This window comes from Macrobrachium nipponense, chromosome 32 (assembly GCF_015104395.2).
Source record: "Macrobrachium nipponense isolate FS-2020 chromosome 32, ASM1510439v2, whole genome shotgun sequence".
Taxonomy (NCBI): Eukaryota; Metazoa; Arthropoda; class Malacostraca; order Decapoda; family Palaemonidae; genus Macrobrachium; species Macrobrachium nipponense.
Window position 1 is genome coordinate 42,454,547 of NC_061094.1, and position 16,902 is coordinate 42,471,448.

General features: G+C 39.9%; 1 long non-coding RNA gene across 1 annotated transcript in view; it reads right to left on the reverse strand.

Moving 5' to 3' along the window:
- Positions 1 to 2,215: 2,215 nt before the first annotated feature.
- LOC135207484 (uncharacterized) overlaps positions 2,216 to 16,902 on the reverse strand; it is a 38,136-nt gene continuing 23,449 nt past the window's right edge. The window contains exon 3 of the long non-coding RNA XR_010312977.1: positions 2,216 to 2,905. This is a non-coding gene — a long non-coding RNA (uncharacterized LOC135207484). The remainder of the gene's footprint in view (positions 2,906 to 16,902) is intronic.

Here is a 16,902-nt window from a genome sequence, read left to right on the forward strand (position 1 = left end):
ATATCTCAAGATGGTATACCTGGGAACTGTTCGCAAGGAATAGTATAGCATTGTTATGACTAATTGCTTCATGGAACAAAAAAAAAAACACATTCTGTAACCCATGCCTGTTTCTCATGCCAGCTATGTACAGTGATGCTCAAATCTCATGCGATATGACTCCATAGGATTTCGTTCAAAATTCACTTACTGGCAACTAGCATGCTCCATATTTATCTACTATTTCAATGCGAAAACGCGATTTTCGTGTACAATAGGGCCATAATATGTTTCATAAGAGTGAAATCTGTCATATATTTAAAAATTGTAAGAAAATGTCACGTGTAGCCAAATTTCAGAAAAACTATTACGAAACATTTTCAAAACTTTCGTTCACTCATTGCTGAAGCATTTGACCAAAACGAAGTCGCCATCAAACCTCAGTTCAAATGTTAAATAAATAAATAAATAAAAAACGAAATAAATTTTCGTAACATTAATAATGCTTCCAAAGCAAACAAAAAATTTGAAATAGTTCTATTTGATTGCTTTTACCCTCAACGCTGAAAAAATGTAAATATGTATATACAAAAGTAGAATGTGCCCACCTATAGCAACGTGTGAGGGAAGCATGTGTGACGTATCATTAGTGTCGTGCAACAACTGCCACCTGGTATATAAGTAGGTCTACAATGAGTAGCGACCATCAAATTATCTTGAAAACATTTACTTTATATGTGTTAAAGGAATATTTGGATTTTCATATATAATTATTCGTTATCTTTCTTAAATATTTAAAAAATGATAGCATACTAGCAAATATTTGCCTATTTGTCAAAGCCAACATATTATTCCTAGGCCTAGGTGTTAGATTTCTTTACAAATTACACTTAACATTCATATCTCTATATTAACAATTTCTGGCCAGAAAGCAAATGAGGTTATCTACACATTCTTGCACTTCAAGTTAACTTATGAAAGAAAAAATTATACACCAAAAGCAGAAGGACTTTTAAGAAAATAATATTGTAAACCCAGTTGAAAAACAAGTGTTCCATACTTATGATATTTCGATTAATAGTAATCTTCACCATATAACCAAAATCATTACCATCTTTTATTCTTCAAAGAACAGGTAATCTCTATAAATAAAAACATTAGTAAAGATTACATCTCAGAAAGCTTAGATTATTTTTCTAGGCCTATAAATCATTTTGCAACATACAGGGAACTTAAACACAGCCTGAAACTTCAACATTCAAAGAAAACTGGTAGTAATTCATATTCCTCAAAGAACAGGTAATCTCTACAAATAAATTAATTAGTAACAGACTACATCTCAGATGGCTTAGATTATTTTTTTAGGCCTGTACAAATTTTTCCAACATACAGGCAGCTTAAGCGCAGCCGAAAACTTCGACATTAAAATAAAACTTGTTTTAATTCATATTCCTACTTTGAAATTGTTGTTATGACTGTTAAGCTTATTAGGTCCACTGTCATAATGCTGCAGACATGGTTATGTTGACCAGACCGAGGAGCATGTTAAGTGTGCTAATGCTGGCCCCGCTAACCTTATCACACCGCACTTTGAACTAATCAACGTAAAGATAAAAAAAAAAAAAAAAAAAAAAAAAAAAAAAAATAGATTCAAATCACACAAATTAAGAATTATACTGATGCATAAAAGGGATCATATCTATTTAACCATAAGGAAAATAAGGCTAGCTGTGAATTCGCAAACTTTTCGACACGAATGACATTACAAAATTTAATATAAAAAGAAAAATAATAGCACTACTTGGCAACGTCACGTTGCGTCTGAGTTATGGACGATACAAAAAGAATCATGTCGCATGAGATTTGAGACCCACTGTACCTCAGCGCATCACACCTCCCTCCCTCAATGGTAACTACACTGCATACAAGCATCAGTGATAATACTGAAGGGAACAGATATGCTAAAGGCCGAACAGGATATCAATCTCAATACATCTGGAAAAACATCTACAAGAGAAACCAAGTCCTGCAGAGAGCTTGCAGTGAGTATGAAAACACTATGAGCACACTCAGACACTCAAATCAGACATGTATAAAAATATCTTCACCACTGTTTACCTAAACTCTCACAAGCTAAGAAACACATCAATGAATAAATCCTCACAACACAACAAAAAGAAAAGTATCCAACTTGAATATTTTCTAGACGAGTGAGGTGTGGATGAATACAATCAAAAGAGCTCTATAAACATATTAATGTGCAATGGACAGAGGAAAAAGGAGCAAGCAACTACCAGGGGGCGCACACACACACACACACACACACACACACACACACACACACACACACACACACACACACAGACTTTCACTAGAGGGAGATTCTCTCTCACACACACATACAAAAATAACTATCATATATCAAGTTCCTCACTGGTCGAGTGGTTTTCGCACTTGGCTGCCAATCCGGTGGTCCGAAGTTCGAATCCTGGCTCGGCCAACGCGGAATCAGAGGAATTTATTTCTGATGATAGAAATTCATTTCTCGATATAGTGTGGTTCGGAGCCCACAATAAACTGTAGGTGACCTATTGGTTCCTAGCTACGTAAAAATATCTAATCCTTCGGGCCAGCCCTAGGAGAGCTGTTAATCAGCTCAGTGGTCTGGTAAAACTAAGATATACTTATCTAGTTTCAACAAACAGTCACACAGATAAATATCACTTTATTAGTTTCATCTCAGGCGCCCAGACTCAGGCACACGTGAAAATAGGAGGTTTGTAACTTGTACTAATTTATACTTAAAAAAAAAAAAAAAGAAGAGCCCCTGAAAAAATTAAGAATCCATTCTTCAGATTGCAGATGACATTTCTTGTTATTAAATTTTCTTGATGCATCTTGGAAAATTCCAACACGAACTCAGGACCTGGAATACAATCATATGTTAGTATTCGGTACATGATTTCAATTGATGATACAGAGTAACCTACTATGAGATTCACAGCTGGTTTCCTGGTGTTTTTCCGGAATAAAATTTTATCAAAATACTTGACAAGATGACACTTTGTCACAGGGTATCTTACATCCCTACCTAATTTTTGACTGTATTCTGTATTACGAAAGTTGCTTAATTCTGGTAATCATCAGAGTAACACTGACGTCTTGTAAACATTGCCAGCAAACTAAGAGGAATGTCTTTCAAAGATATAATGACGTAATTAACTTGCCTCCTCCTCGATGGATAATTGGCTATTCGTGAAAGTCTCAACCTCTGGCAACAATGAAATACGACCAATACTCCCTGTTAGTAGTAGTAGTAATATATGGGATTTATGCCATGAGGTCAAAAGCTAGAATCCTTGAAGCAAAGGGTTTCCATAAATAATTCAAGAAATTGCTTCCTATCACTATTTTTCCATTTGAAAATTATAATTAAAAATCAATTAACAAACTGAAGAAAACTTTGGCATTTGTCGTAACTCCTTTGACATTTTTCCTAATGACACTGATGATCATTGTAATAAAGCATATATAATTACTTTCTGCACCTTATGGAAGTCAACAAATGACAAAAACTTGGTAGCCTTGGATATCCGGGTGTACTCCTTACCCAAAAAAGGCCTTATTATTCATTTAACTGTTCAAGCTTATGTAGGTTTTGCCACGGGCCTCCTCACTTCTAAACAATTGTGCAAGTCAAATCACAAAAGCTGTCCTGCAACCACGGCGACAATGACTTAACATAGCCGCCATTCTTGAAGCCTTGACAGGGTACGAATATTCATTCAAAATTCCAGAGACGGCTATTTCTCGTCATCACCTTGTGGGAGGAGCCCAGACGTCATGTTTACGTCACGTACAACTTTGAACCCATACATTATATAGTGCTCCGCCATTGGCTTCGGCTGCTTTATTTTACTTTTATGAATATACTTTCCTCTAATATAAGTAATAAAGAATCCTGCCAAAAATTAGATAGAGATGTAAAGTATACTATGGCTAAGCTAAGTAATATCTTTGTCAAAGGCACAGAAAAAAAACTATTCCGGGAAAAACACCAGGACAAAGGCTCTAAATCTCAGAGTAAGCTCAAGTAGCATTTGGTATGTTTTTTACAGCCTGCGCGCGCGCGAAATGTCATCCAAAATGAAACAAAGTACAAAATGATAGCTGACAGCTACTTAGCAAGTGTAAAATAAGCAAATACACGTACATAACTCAAACATACAGTGGGTACATTTGCTTTTTCATTTTCCTACTTGTACAGCTATATTTATTACTTAATATCCTACAAGATCCTCCTCAAAACTTAATAGTGAAATAATGTTATTAACACTAGAGGGAAGAAAGAACACGAGTTTCACACAAATTCTACTCCAGATTTTGTGTCCTACTACTGTGTTGCCTATACTACTAGGTTGTGGGTCTTTGTTATTCATCAGATCATTACGTGTTGGGGGGCCAGATTCTCAAACTTTCCATAAAATTGAGTTGCTGAGCATGGCCAACTATAAGTCTGAAGGTTGATTATGACAGTCAGAATAAAAGAAACCCCGGCCATTCAGCTATCACGCAGTCCTAGGACTGAACACACGCACATGATCAGAACTTAAGGCCCTTCTCCATCCGAGCTAAGACAAGTTTAAACCAGGCAGTGGCCGCCGATGAATCAGCAGGTAAACCTAGTTCCCCCTCCCCAGCTCAGAGATAGTAAGGTGGTGGTGCCTGTGAAATCTATCAACCCCTGAGTGTGGCTTTAACTTGGGACCACCACAGAATGAAATTCAGGTGAAAGCAACTGAACTACTACCACATTGGAAAGAAACCACAGAAAATTGAAATACAAAAGACATAAGGAAATGCAGCTGCCAGCCGGACTTAACAAAACAAAAACTTCAGAAATCAAAATCCTGCACTAGTACTCATGGGCAAGGGACCAATGGTCATCACAGACTGAATTGCCCTTTAACCCATAATCATACAAATAGTAATACTTCGCCATAAAAATTAAGCAGAAATTGAGCATGGGAAAAATATGCATTGAATTTATAACAGTACACATCTCAGTAAAAGCATCATGTAAAAAAAACTTCCTTCAAAGTTTTGTGTAATGCAATTTCTTATCCTCCTCCCAACCTTGTCTGCCTGACATCTTTCTCTTTTCCCTGCTCTTACTTTCACCACACATTTTAATTGAATTGAACTTCAGAAATACCCAAAACACAAACTAAAATACTTCACGAGAAATCAAAAAACATAAAAATAATACAGGGATCCGTGACTAAAAACTGCAGCAAGTTTTTTCAAATAATGCCCGACTTCCACAGTCCAACTTAATTGACAACTCTTAAAACAGAGGAACAAAGGTTTCAGTGCTGCTTACATACCCACTTTGCAGATGAAAATAACAAAGAAGTTTTAAATTTTCTTATTATAATTACTCACTTTCCAACAGGAAAAACAAAATCCAACATGGTACACTTCTCACATGCCCTGCTTAAAATAATGTCCATGTGGGTAACAATATTAGTCCATAAATATCTTTTTAATTGTAAACTTCCAAAATTCTGGTATGCCTTGGTATTCAGAAGTTTTAGAAATAAAGCAAAACCCTCCAATATTAAGAACTGGTATTAAAAGTAAAAAAGTACACTATTCTTTGCAATGAATTTCACCACCCAAAGTATAATATACAGTAATTCCACAAAAAAACAAAAATTTGGTATCAGCAAGATGATTTCTGCAATAAGAGTGAGTTATGCTTTATGCCAATTCTACCACTGAATGTACCAGTTATGTTTTCATCATTTTTAGAAAACTTACATTTTTCAAAAGACTAATGCTATTTGCTCTAGCCTATGCTGAACCACCATGCCATTATTTCTTACCACAGCTCACAGCTGAGGATCAGGCATTCTAAAATGACAAATTTTCAAAGACAATTTGTATTTTTCATAGCTACAAACCTGAGGTCTTAACAATAGGATAATTAAACCAAACAAAAACTTCTTTCAATTTTCTTCTGAAGATTGAAAAAGAAACCCACAAAATCACTTTGTAACTTGTTTATTCTAAGTTAAATTTTACATTCAGTTTTACTACACACTCGAGTACTTTCAGGCCCTATCTGTGGCCCATTTTCAAGAAATGTTTGGGATGTTAGCCTGGGTCAAGGCCCAGCATTCTTCTGGAACTACTTCTCGTTGAACTGTCATTTATGTAATGGCTGTTCTGGTTTCCTTGAGTTGCCAATCCCCTCTTGTCGCTCTGATATCCTGAGCTGATGGTCAATGGGATTAATCCTTGAGGTAAGGGTGTGGTCACCAAAAGTCTGTTGGGCAGGAAACCTAATCTCCAGGTCAGCAGGGTCAATCTTAGCTTCTTTTAATATCAAAGCTCGGCTTATGGGATCTTCCGAGGTAAAACCTTTGTTTCCTTCTATTACTTTAATCTCTCTGATGAGTGCACCGCACCTTCTACTACCCTCCTGTGACTAATTTTGTTGCTTTTGTATATAAACCTACTGCTTTCGAAATCCATCCCATGGTCATTTTCCTAACAACGCCTAGCTTTAGCACTCCCCTGAGAGTTAAGTTGTACTGCCCTTCTATGTTCTTGGACTCTCGTCCTTATTCCCCTACCTGATTCCCCCACATATCTGTCTCCACAATTGTTGCAATTGATTATGTATAGCCCCGCTACATCATCTGTATTACTGTCTTCTCCTTCCAATTTATTTTTACATACTTTGTTTTTTACGGTACCATCAAAGGTATATACAAATTTATATTTACTTTCTTTCAATTTTGAAGTGATTTGTTTCATTTTAGGCATAAAAGGGAGGGCAACTATTTTCTTGTTTTCTTTATTCCATGTACTCTCTACATTTGCTCTGTAAATTTTTTTTTTCTAGCTTTGTTGAGTGCCCTTTTTCTGAACCATTCCGGGTATGCTAATGCATCGAAGCCTGTACTGACATAATTTATTTCTTGTTCTATCTTGCAAGGGTCACACGTTCTCATTGCCCTAAGAAATAAACCTGTTAGAACCCCTATTTTTATATCATGACTGTGAAAAAAAAATGAATATATGAGTTTGTATGTGTGGGCTTTCTATATGTGCTGAATTCATATCCTGTTTCTTTTCTTTCTATGAGTATGTCTAAAAAGGGCAGTTTATTATTGTTACTTTTCTCTAAAGTGAACTGGATATTGTTATCAAACTTATTGAGTTAATCTAGAAAAGTTTTTATTTCATTTTCATCACCTTGCAGAATAGCAAAAATATCATCCACGTATCTCCACCATCCTTGCAGTTTTAAGTTAGGGACATTAACATTAGGAACTAGATTAGTTTCGAAATATTCCATATGGATGTTAGCGAGTATAGGTGATAATGAGGACCCAACAGACTTTTGGTGACCACACCTTTACCTCAAGGATTAATCCCATTGTCCATCAGCTCAGGATATCAGAGCGACAAGAGGGGATTGGCAACTCTCAAGGAAACCAGAACAGCCATCACATAAATGACAGCTCAACGAGAAGAAGTTCCAGAAGACTGCTGGGCCTTGACCCAGGCTAACATCCCAAACATCTCTTGAAAATGGGCCACAGATAGGGCCTGAAAATACTCGAGTGTGTAGTAAAACTATATGTAAATACTTAGAAGTAAACAAGTTACAAAGTGATTTTGTGGGTTTCTTTTTCAATCAATAGGATAATTTCTAGTGCCTAGCTGGATCCGGTTAAAAAGCAGATGAAAGCAAGGAATCTTGTGATATCTGAAATCGCATGTGTAGCTCGGGCCAGGAGTGGTCAAGGATGACGCCGCTACGCCAGTCTTTCCCAACTCAGGATGACTTAAACAGAGGGGCGGCTAGAGGTGAGCAGTATAACGTTAAGACCTCAGGTTTGTAGCTATGAAAAATACAAATTGTCTTAGAAAATTTGTCATTTGTTCATACGCGAACAAACCTTCGGTCTTAACAAAAGGATACTCATACTTGGCGGGAGGTATAAGACATCCTAGACCGGCAGGGGACCTACCCACCAGCTCTCAAAAGAAATGGTTCTTGGAGAGGGACTTAAGCCCGTTGAGAAGCTAGATAAATTGATATCTAACCACTCAGAACCTGAGTGACATACAGTGATATATGGGATAACCATTGTATAGGGAACCAAAGAGAAACTTTGACTGACCAATTACAAACCAAGACTCCAGGGTTTGTATTACTCCCAACTCCTCCTTGCCAAGGAGTGGAGCATATGCTACCAAATAGTGGGTAAGATATTTGTATACGCAAGACCACACTACCAGTATGACTACCTTACTCGCCTGTATTAGACCAGTCCAGGAAATGACGTGTCTATTCCTTAAACCGCCCGAAGGAAGAACGAAAGGTAAAAGAGAAAGGAGGAGACCAGCCAACTCACTCATTCTCTCATCCACACAATCATCTTAGGTAAGATACAAAGGTGTCCTGTCAAGGGCAACTATGAGTTACACAACCTGCTGGGCAGCCACCACAGGACCCAAGGAAAACATGTCCGTAGATCTGTGGGCAACATCCTTAAGATAGAAGGAGGTGAACATGGACTGGCGTTACCAAGTACCAGCGCTCAGCACTCTATGTAAAGCCAAGTTCTTTTTGAAAGCCAGAGAGGGACCAATACCTCTAACGTCATGCGCTCTAGCCTGCACAGACGTGGTGGTGGAATCATCAAGAGTCAAGTATGCCTGTCTGATGGCATCCTGTATCCAAAAAGGGATAGTATTCTTAGACACCTCTTTCTATGTACGGCCTGTGCTAACAAAAAGTCTGTGGCAGCCTGTTCTAAGGTGCCGAGTCCTCTTATGTACGGCCTGTGCTAACAAAAAGTCTGCAGCAGCCTGGTGTAAGGTGCTGAGTCCTTTTAAGATAGCAACGCAGGGCCCAGACAGGGCACAACAAAAGATCTTGAGCATCACCACCCACAAAGTCAGTCGGTGATGGAATGGAAAACGAAGTGAACCTGTCATCATGCACCAAGGGATTTTGGGTCTTGGCCACGAATTCCGGGACAAATTCAAAGGACATCGACCCCCAACCCCTGGTGTGCTTCACCTCATAGCTCAGACCATGGAGCTCTCCTACCCTCTTGGAAGATGCCAAAGCCAGAAGGAAAACTGTCTTGAGTGTCAGGTTCCTGTCAGATGAGTGACACAAGGGCTCATATGGACTCTTAGTGAAGATCTTAAGAACCAAGGAAACATCCCATGTTGGAGGCTTGAGCTCTTAAGGAGAACTCGACTGCTCAAACCTCTTAACTAGTAGGGAAAGTTCCCAGGAAAAGATGTCGATACCCTTAAAGCGTAACACCAAACTCCGTGCCACCCTGTAGCCTCTAATAGCAGAAACGGACAAACGCTTCTCATCTCTGAGGAAAGTTCAAAAAGTCTGCTATTTGCTGAATAGAGGTCGCAAGTGGAGAAAAATGATATTGTTATGATACAATAAAGTTTGTTCATACTTACCTGGCAGATATATATATAGCTGTATTTTCTGAAGTCCGACAGAATTTCAAAACTTCCGGCATACACAGTGGTCGGCCCAGGTGGTTAGTACCCATTCCCGCCGCTGGGAGGCGGGTATCAGGAACCATTCCCATTTTCTATTCATAATTTTTATTTCCACTTTCCCCTGAGGGGAGGTGGGTGGGTACTTAATTATATATATCTGCCAGGTAAGTATGAACAAACTTTATTGTATCATAACAATATCATTTTGTTCATGAAACTTACCTGTCAGATATATATATAGCTGAATCCCACCGTTGGAGGTGGGAAGGGACAGAATAGAAGGATTTTGGGAAACAAATGCATGCAGATGATTTACATCTTGGTTCCACCTGTTAGCATAGCTGGCTTCGTGGTTATTGCCACGTAAGTCTGCTTGTGCTACTAGAGTTGCCAGCGAGGTAGAGACCTATATAGCTGGTGCACTCCAGATGATCTGTCAACAGGGGCGAGACCACGACGTGACTAGACCATATTGGACCATACATTGAAGGCTAAGAATTAAATAAATATATATATAAATATATATATCACCACCTGACCAACCTAGCCAAAGTTAAGGTGTGTTAACTAAGGCTTAAGAGTTAAGAAGTCGCCGTTGTCGGCGACTTAACAACTAAATTAAGAGCTCTTCCTAACCATTTTCTACAGGATAGGATGAGTGGTACTTCTTGCCCCCAAGATTGTGTCTGCAGACACGTATGGCCCTAGCGAGCATCAGATCTCATATGCCATCTTCACATCTCGCAGGGAGTGTGAAGTGAACACAGAGTTGCTTCGCTAAAACATGGTACTCAGGATGTTGCTGAGTGCCATGCTCTGTTGAAATGCTTCCGAGGCCGCGCCCTCACCTCGTGAGCATTCAAATCAAAAGATTTCAAATCTTTGTGCTGTATTCTCCGAAGCCCGACAGAATTTCAAAAACTCCCCCCCCAAAAACGGCACACGCAGTGGTCGACCAGGTGGTTAGTACCCATTCCCGCCGCTGGGAGGCGGGTGTCAGGAACCATTCCCATCTTCTATTCAGATTTTCTAATGCCACTGTCCCCGAGGGGAGGTTGGGTGGGTACTTGATTATATATATCTGCCAGGTAAGTATGAACAAACTTTATTGTATCATAACAATATCATTTTGTTCATGACACTTACCTGTCAGATATATATATAGCAGATTCCCACCATTGGAGGTGGGGAGGGACAGAATAAAAGGATTTTGGGAAACATTTCACATGCAGATGATAGACTTCTTGGTTCCTTACCTGTTAGCATAACTGACTTCGTGATTACTGTCACCCAAGTCTGCTTTTGCTTTACTAGTCTCTCCAGCAAGGACGTGACCTGTATAGCTGGTGAGTTCTAGATGATCTGACAACGGGGGCGTGACCACAATGTGTCTAGACCATATTGACCATACCATGAGGGCTAAGAAGTAAAATAAATATCACCACCTGACCAACCTAGCCAAAGTTAAGGTGTTTTAACTAAGGCTTAAGAGTTAAGAAGTCCGCCATTGGCGGCGACTCAACAAATAAAATTAAGAGCTCTTCCTAACCATTTTCTACAGGATAGGATGAGTGGTACTTCTTGGCCCCAAAGATTGTGTCTGCAGACAACGTATGGCCCTAGCGAGCAGCAGATCTCATATGACGTCTTCACATCTCTCAGGGAGTGTGAAGCGAACACAGAGTTGCTTCGCTAAAACGCGGTACTCAGGATGTAACTGAGTGCCATGCTCTGTTGAAAGGCTTCCGAGGCCGCGCCCTCACCTCGTGAGCATTTACTTTAAAAGGTTTCAGATCTTTGTTCAAACATGACGAATGAGCCTCTTAGAAAGACTCCTTAAAAATAACGCCAGGGCGTTCTTCGACATGGGCAAGTCTGGTCTTTTTACGGAACACCGCAGATTGTCCAAATGACCTCGACTTTCTTTAGTTTTATGAAGATAAAACTTGAGAGCCCCGACAGGGCACAGGACTCTCTGTGGCTCTTGCCCAATAATTTGTGCCATCCCCTTAATCTCCAGGCCTCTGGGCCAAGGGTTAGACGGGTTTTTGTTCTTAACAAGAACGGAAGGCTTAGAGGACACCGAATTATGTCCTCTAAAGCCAAAACCTCTGATGATGGCTAAAACCTCACTAACCCTCTTTGCCGTAGCTAGAGTGGTTAGAAAATTAGCCTTTCTGGTCACGTGTTCTAAGTTTACAGAAAGGAGAGGTTCGAAATGCTTTGACATCAGGAACTTCAGACTACGTCTAAGTTCCATGCCGGATAGCTTCGATCTAGACCATTTCAAGATTTCCGCAGACCTCAAAGATCGTGAAGGGCTTTGTTGTTTGACAGATCCGAATCTCTGAGCCTAGAGGCCGTCAACAACATATTTCCGTATACTACAATCGTTGGGACTGTTAGCTTATCCCATACTTCAGACGGAAAGGGAAGACGGTAAAGTAATTCACAGAGGTGGAGGTGTAGGAACAGTCATTCTTCCTGCACTCTACCCAGAATCAGCCCACTCCGATTGGTACACTGCAAAATATGCAGCACTGCTTTGCTTTGGCAATGAGACTTGTAATTAATCTTGAAGATCCTCTCGCTTCTCGACAGTCTGAACGCATCCAGACTCAGAGAGGAGAGGTTTTTTAGGTACCTCTCGAAGTGAGGCTGTTAGAGTAGACCGATTCTCTCGGGAAGGGTCCTTGGAAAGTGCTCTCTGAAGGACGTGACCTCTGTGAATCCAGCCTCTCGAAGGCCAACATGGGGCGATCAGCGTCTTTCTCGCTCCCTCTGACGCCAGCGATTATCTTATCATATTTCCTAAGCTTTTGAATAGGGGAAAAGACACTAACCAACTATCCCTATTCCATACTATATGATGGCGTCTATTGCTACCGCTCTCGGATCGAGAATAAGGGAGCAACGTAGAGGAAGCTTCTTCGTCTTCAATATTGCGAAGAAATCTACGAAAGGACATCTCCAGTCTCCACAACTCTCGACATAACTTCTAAAGCGAGGATTACTCAGACGTCAGTAGTTGCTGCCGTCGATCGAGAAGATCCGCACGGACGTGCAATAGTGTAACGAACCTCTTGAGGATCGTTACGTTCCGTGCCTATGTCGATAACCATCTCTCTCTTCTTGGGATATGAGAGATGATTTGGACCAATCGACCAAAAACTCACTCTTCGAGGAACTGGAGAGCCAACCAAATTGCTTCCAATTCTCTTAGATTATGTGCCAGGACCTCTGTACCTCTGTCCGGATGCCTGGCACCCTCTCGGTATCACCTGAGGTGATCGTCAACCCATTGAGAGATGTTTAGAATTATTTCTAGATCTTTGATGTTATTTCAGTTCTCCTGTAGGAAAAACTGTAGAGGTCTGAATTGCAGTCTATTCAGGGAAACAAGCTTCTTCAGCGAGGAAATGGTCCCCAGCAGACTCATCCATTCCCTCACTAAGCATGCTTCCTTCCCTAATAAGGCTGCGCTTTGCATAAGCAGGAGAGCATTATTATAGTGCTATGCCGCGGTAGACTCGTACAGAATTCTGTTACAGTGTGGTAAGCAGCGCTGAACAGGTCTAAGAGATATCTCTGTTGAAAATTTCTTAGCAAAAGGAAGTCGTGTTTATTCATGATTACTAGAAATCCCCTCAACCCGAGGCGAAAGTCATGATTGTAGGGTAGAGATAACGGTTCGTCAATCAATCCCGCGGGAGAGAGAGACCTCTTAACCGACCCCGAGCATAAACAAAGCGAGCTTACGCCTGATACTGAGTTGTTGGTTGACACCTGTTGAACAGTTACACGCAGCAGGCAGCAGCTTATGTTCACCTTCTCGCAGTCTTATGCCGAGTTGCCAGCTATTCTATTCATCTAAGGAATAGATTTTCCATTATTTGAACAGAAACTCTCAAGTTGGCATATTTAAGCGAAAGAGAATTCGCTAAATACAGAAGCTGATTTTGTGTTGTCGTAACATTACGCTTAATTAACCAAATGTTAAATCGGAAACTCCTGGAAAGTTGCCTGTAGTACCGATTAAATATACTGCGTCATCCGCAATGACAGCAGCCTTCTATCGTAGTCTCGGCTCGCACTATTCTGCCTGAGTTACCAGCTACTCTATTCTACGAAGGAATAGGTTTGTTACTATTATCGATCAGAAGGAAATTCTCAAGCAGGCATATTTAAGCGAAACATAATTCGCTAGATGCAGACGCTGAGTTAGTGTTGTTGTAACAATACCTTTTAGCGTTGTCCTTACAGCGGAAACTCCTGGAAGTTTGCAGGAAGGACCGATTAAATACACTTACAATAACCGTCTTTTCGGTTGCCATCTGTAGAGGTAACCATGATATGCGTATATGACTTGAACACTACATTAGTAATATGACGCAAAGATAAAATACGTAAGTATTGTAGTCACTAGAACATCTAATTCTCTACTACATTCTTTCCTCGATGAGGAAGAGAGAGAATGGAAATCGACTGTCTTCGTTCTCTTTGCCAAGAGAACGAATTAACATAATTCGAATGGAGATCAAGTGAGAACCGAGGATCGAAAAGGACAGTTCAAGCTTCTTATGATATTGGACATAAGACTTCATGGACGTAGTCTACAAGTCTTTTTCCTGGATGAGCCTCTGACTAATGAATGAGAGATCTTTCGAATTTTGTTAATGAGAGCTTATCCGCTTAAGCGATAAAATGTTATTAAGATCTTTGTCAATGAGAACTAACCCATTTACATGACAGAAAGTAATCCAGGAATTCGAGCATATAGTTTTCCCGATTCCCGCAGAAATCAAGGAAGGGGCAGGATTCCTAATCAGAGACTGGGCTTACGACAGGTAGGACCTTAATGTTCCCGAAAGCAGAAGAGGCGTTTTATGACACGGAAATCTGCTTACAGTTTTTCTGGAATTCATCAAGTCATGGATTCTATTGAACGCTCCCTTCGTAGAAAGCAAAGTAGGCATCTTGACGAGACCAAACTCCTTCCTCTTCTTCGAAGACGCCCTCTTGAAGACCGTTCTTGCAGGAATCCTGGCGAACGTCTTGATGCGTAGGACGCCTAACGTTCTGAAGAACGTCCTGGTAAGTGCTCTGCTGAGCGACATGACGTGTAGGATGCCGAACGTCTTCAAAAGCGTCCTGGCGAGCGTCCAGATGTGTAAGACATCGAGCGTCTTCCAAAAAGCTTATCAATGTTTATGACGTCGAGCGGTCGTTCCAGAGCATTCCTGAATGAGCGGTCTCTTCGTGTAGGACGTCGAGCATCTGCAAAAAGCTCCTCACGTCTCAATGCGTAGGACGTTGAGCGTCTTCAAGAGACGTCCTCGCGAGAGTCTTACCGAGCGTATTGGTGCATAGAACACCAAGGGTTCTGAACGGCATCTGAGAGAGGATCTTGTCGAGCGCCCTGATGCATGAAAGGCCATAAGACTTGACCATACCGTAGACTTAAAGTGAATTCTCTACTACATTAATCTTCTCACTAAGCATGTACTCTAATAAGCCATGCTTTCGTAAGCATGAGAGCATTATATAATATATAGTGTTCTGCTGCGTTAGATTCCTTTAATAATGTTACCTACGGTAATCAGCATTGAAAGGCTGTAATATCTTTCTTATTGAAAGCTTCTTAGCAAAAGGCAGACAATATTTTATTATATGTTTGCTTAACTATCCCCTCAATCCGAAGCTAAGACCGCGATTGTAGGGTGGGGAGGAGATTACGGTTGAGTCATTTCCATCCCGCAGGACCGACCTCGCATGACTGAGAAATAGATGGTTACTGCGTTGGTCTAAGCGATAGCAGCCTCCGTTAGCTGTCTGGCCTTACTCTTTCCAGGATGGTGCCAGCTACTCCATTCAATAAAGGAATCTTATAAAATTATTATCGAACTTCAGGAAGTTCTTATTAATGTATATTTAAGCGAAACAAGACTTCGATAAATCTAGAAGCTAATTAGGTATTGTCATAACAATCCCTTTAAGCGTAGTCCTTCCTAGGAAAGTCCTGTAAGGATACTGGTAATAGAGTTGCACAGCAAAGAAGTAACTACGGTATGTGCTTACGATTTGACCGTATCGTATTATCATACAGCAGATACTCTACTACCTTCTTTCCATGCTGTGGGGGTTTCTTTGAGCCCACATCGTGCAGGAAGGTAAATGAATTGAGGAGAGCGCCTGGCTCAAGGAAACACCATGTTTGTGTTGTGAACTCTAATTTTATTAAAACATCTTAACTCTTAAGTAAACATAATAACAGGTACATTGTGCAAAATTAGTTGCTAAATTCATACTCATAAATGTGTTGACTAGTAAATACCAAATACTAAATTACTTGTACTTCAATATACACTTCAAGTAAGAAAACAGGAGGAAACACTTAATAAACAAAAAACAGAAAAAACATTGGAACCTGAGTGTATGAAAGAAAATGGCAGTGCTATTTCAGGTATACTAAAGAAAACTTCTCTCAAGTAAATATGCAGAAAACCATCTTTCTAAATTCAACATTCTCCCGGCAATAGGGGACGAAGCCACCTATTAAAGAGCACAACTTGGACCTTATCTAAATTATATCTGACAGAAAAATCCCCAATGAAAATTAGTAGTGTAGTTTCACAAACTAACAATCACATTAAGTTTTACCTGACATGCACAACTGCATGATTTACAGTGACTTTATAAATCTAACTTAGTAGGGGGCTTAATTACTCTACCAGACTTAGACCTAGGAAGTACATCATAATCACTCACAGTATGCATGGGCATTTGAGGATTAGCACATACATCTCTATCAAGATCATCACAGGATGCATCAGCAGTAATCAAATCTTCGGATCTACCTACTTCTAGATCATACAATCTTTGAATGGGTCTAGTCACCTCTCCCCTTTTAGTTTTGATCCTTACACTTCTTACAAGTCCATCTTTACCTTTAAACACATCTACAATAACCCCAAGAGGCCACTTCAATCTAGGAATGTTATCCTCTTTTATCAACACAAGGTCACCCTTAGACAAATCACATTTCTTATTGAATCCTTTTACAACTTGAGGCAAATTAGTTATATAATTGTTACTCCAAAGTTTCCAAAAATGTTCTAGCTTCTGGTTTCTTACAACTTCTCTTTCATTCAAGTCCCTGGAAGTCACCTTACATGGCTCTACATTTATTAAGGATTTACAGTGTGAGGCTCGTCCTAGGATAAAATGTGAGGGAGTGAGATAGTGAATGGAATCAGGTTCATCACTCACATAAGTCAACGGTCTAGAATTAATACATGATTCTATTTCTACTAATATAGTTTCTAATTCACTCTTACTTACATAGTTCAGATTTAGTGTCTT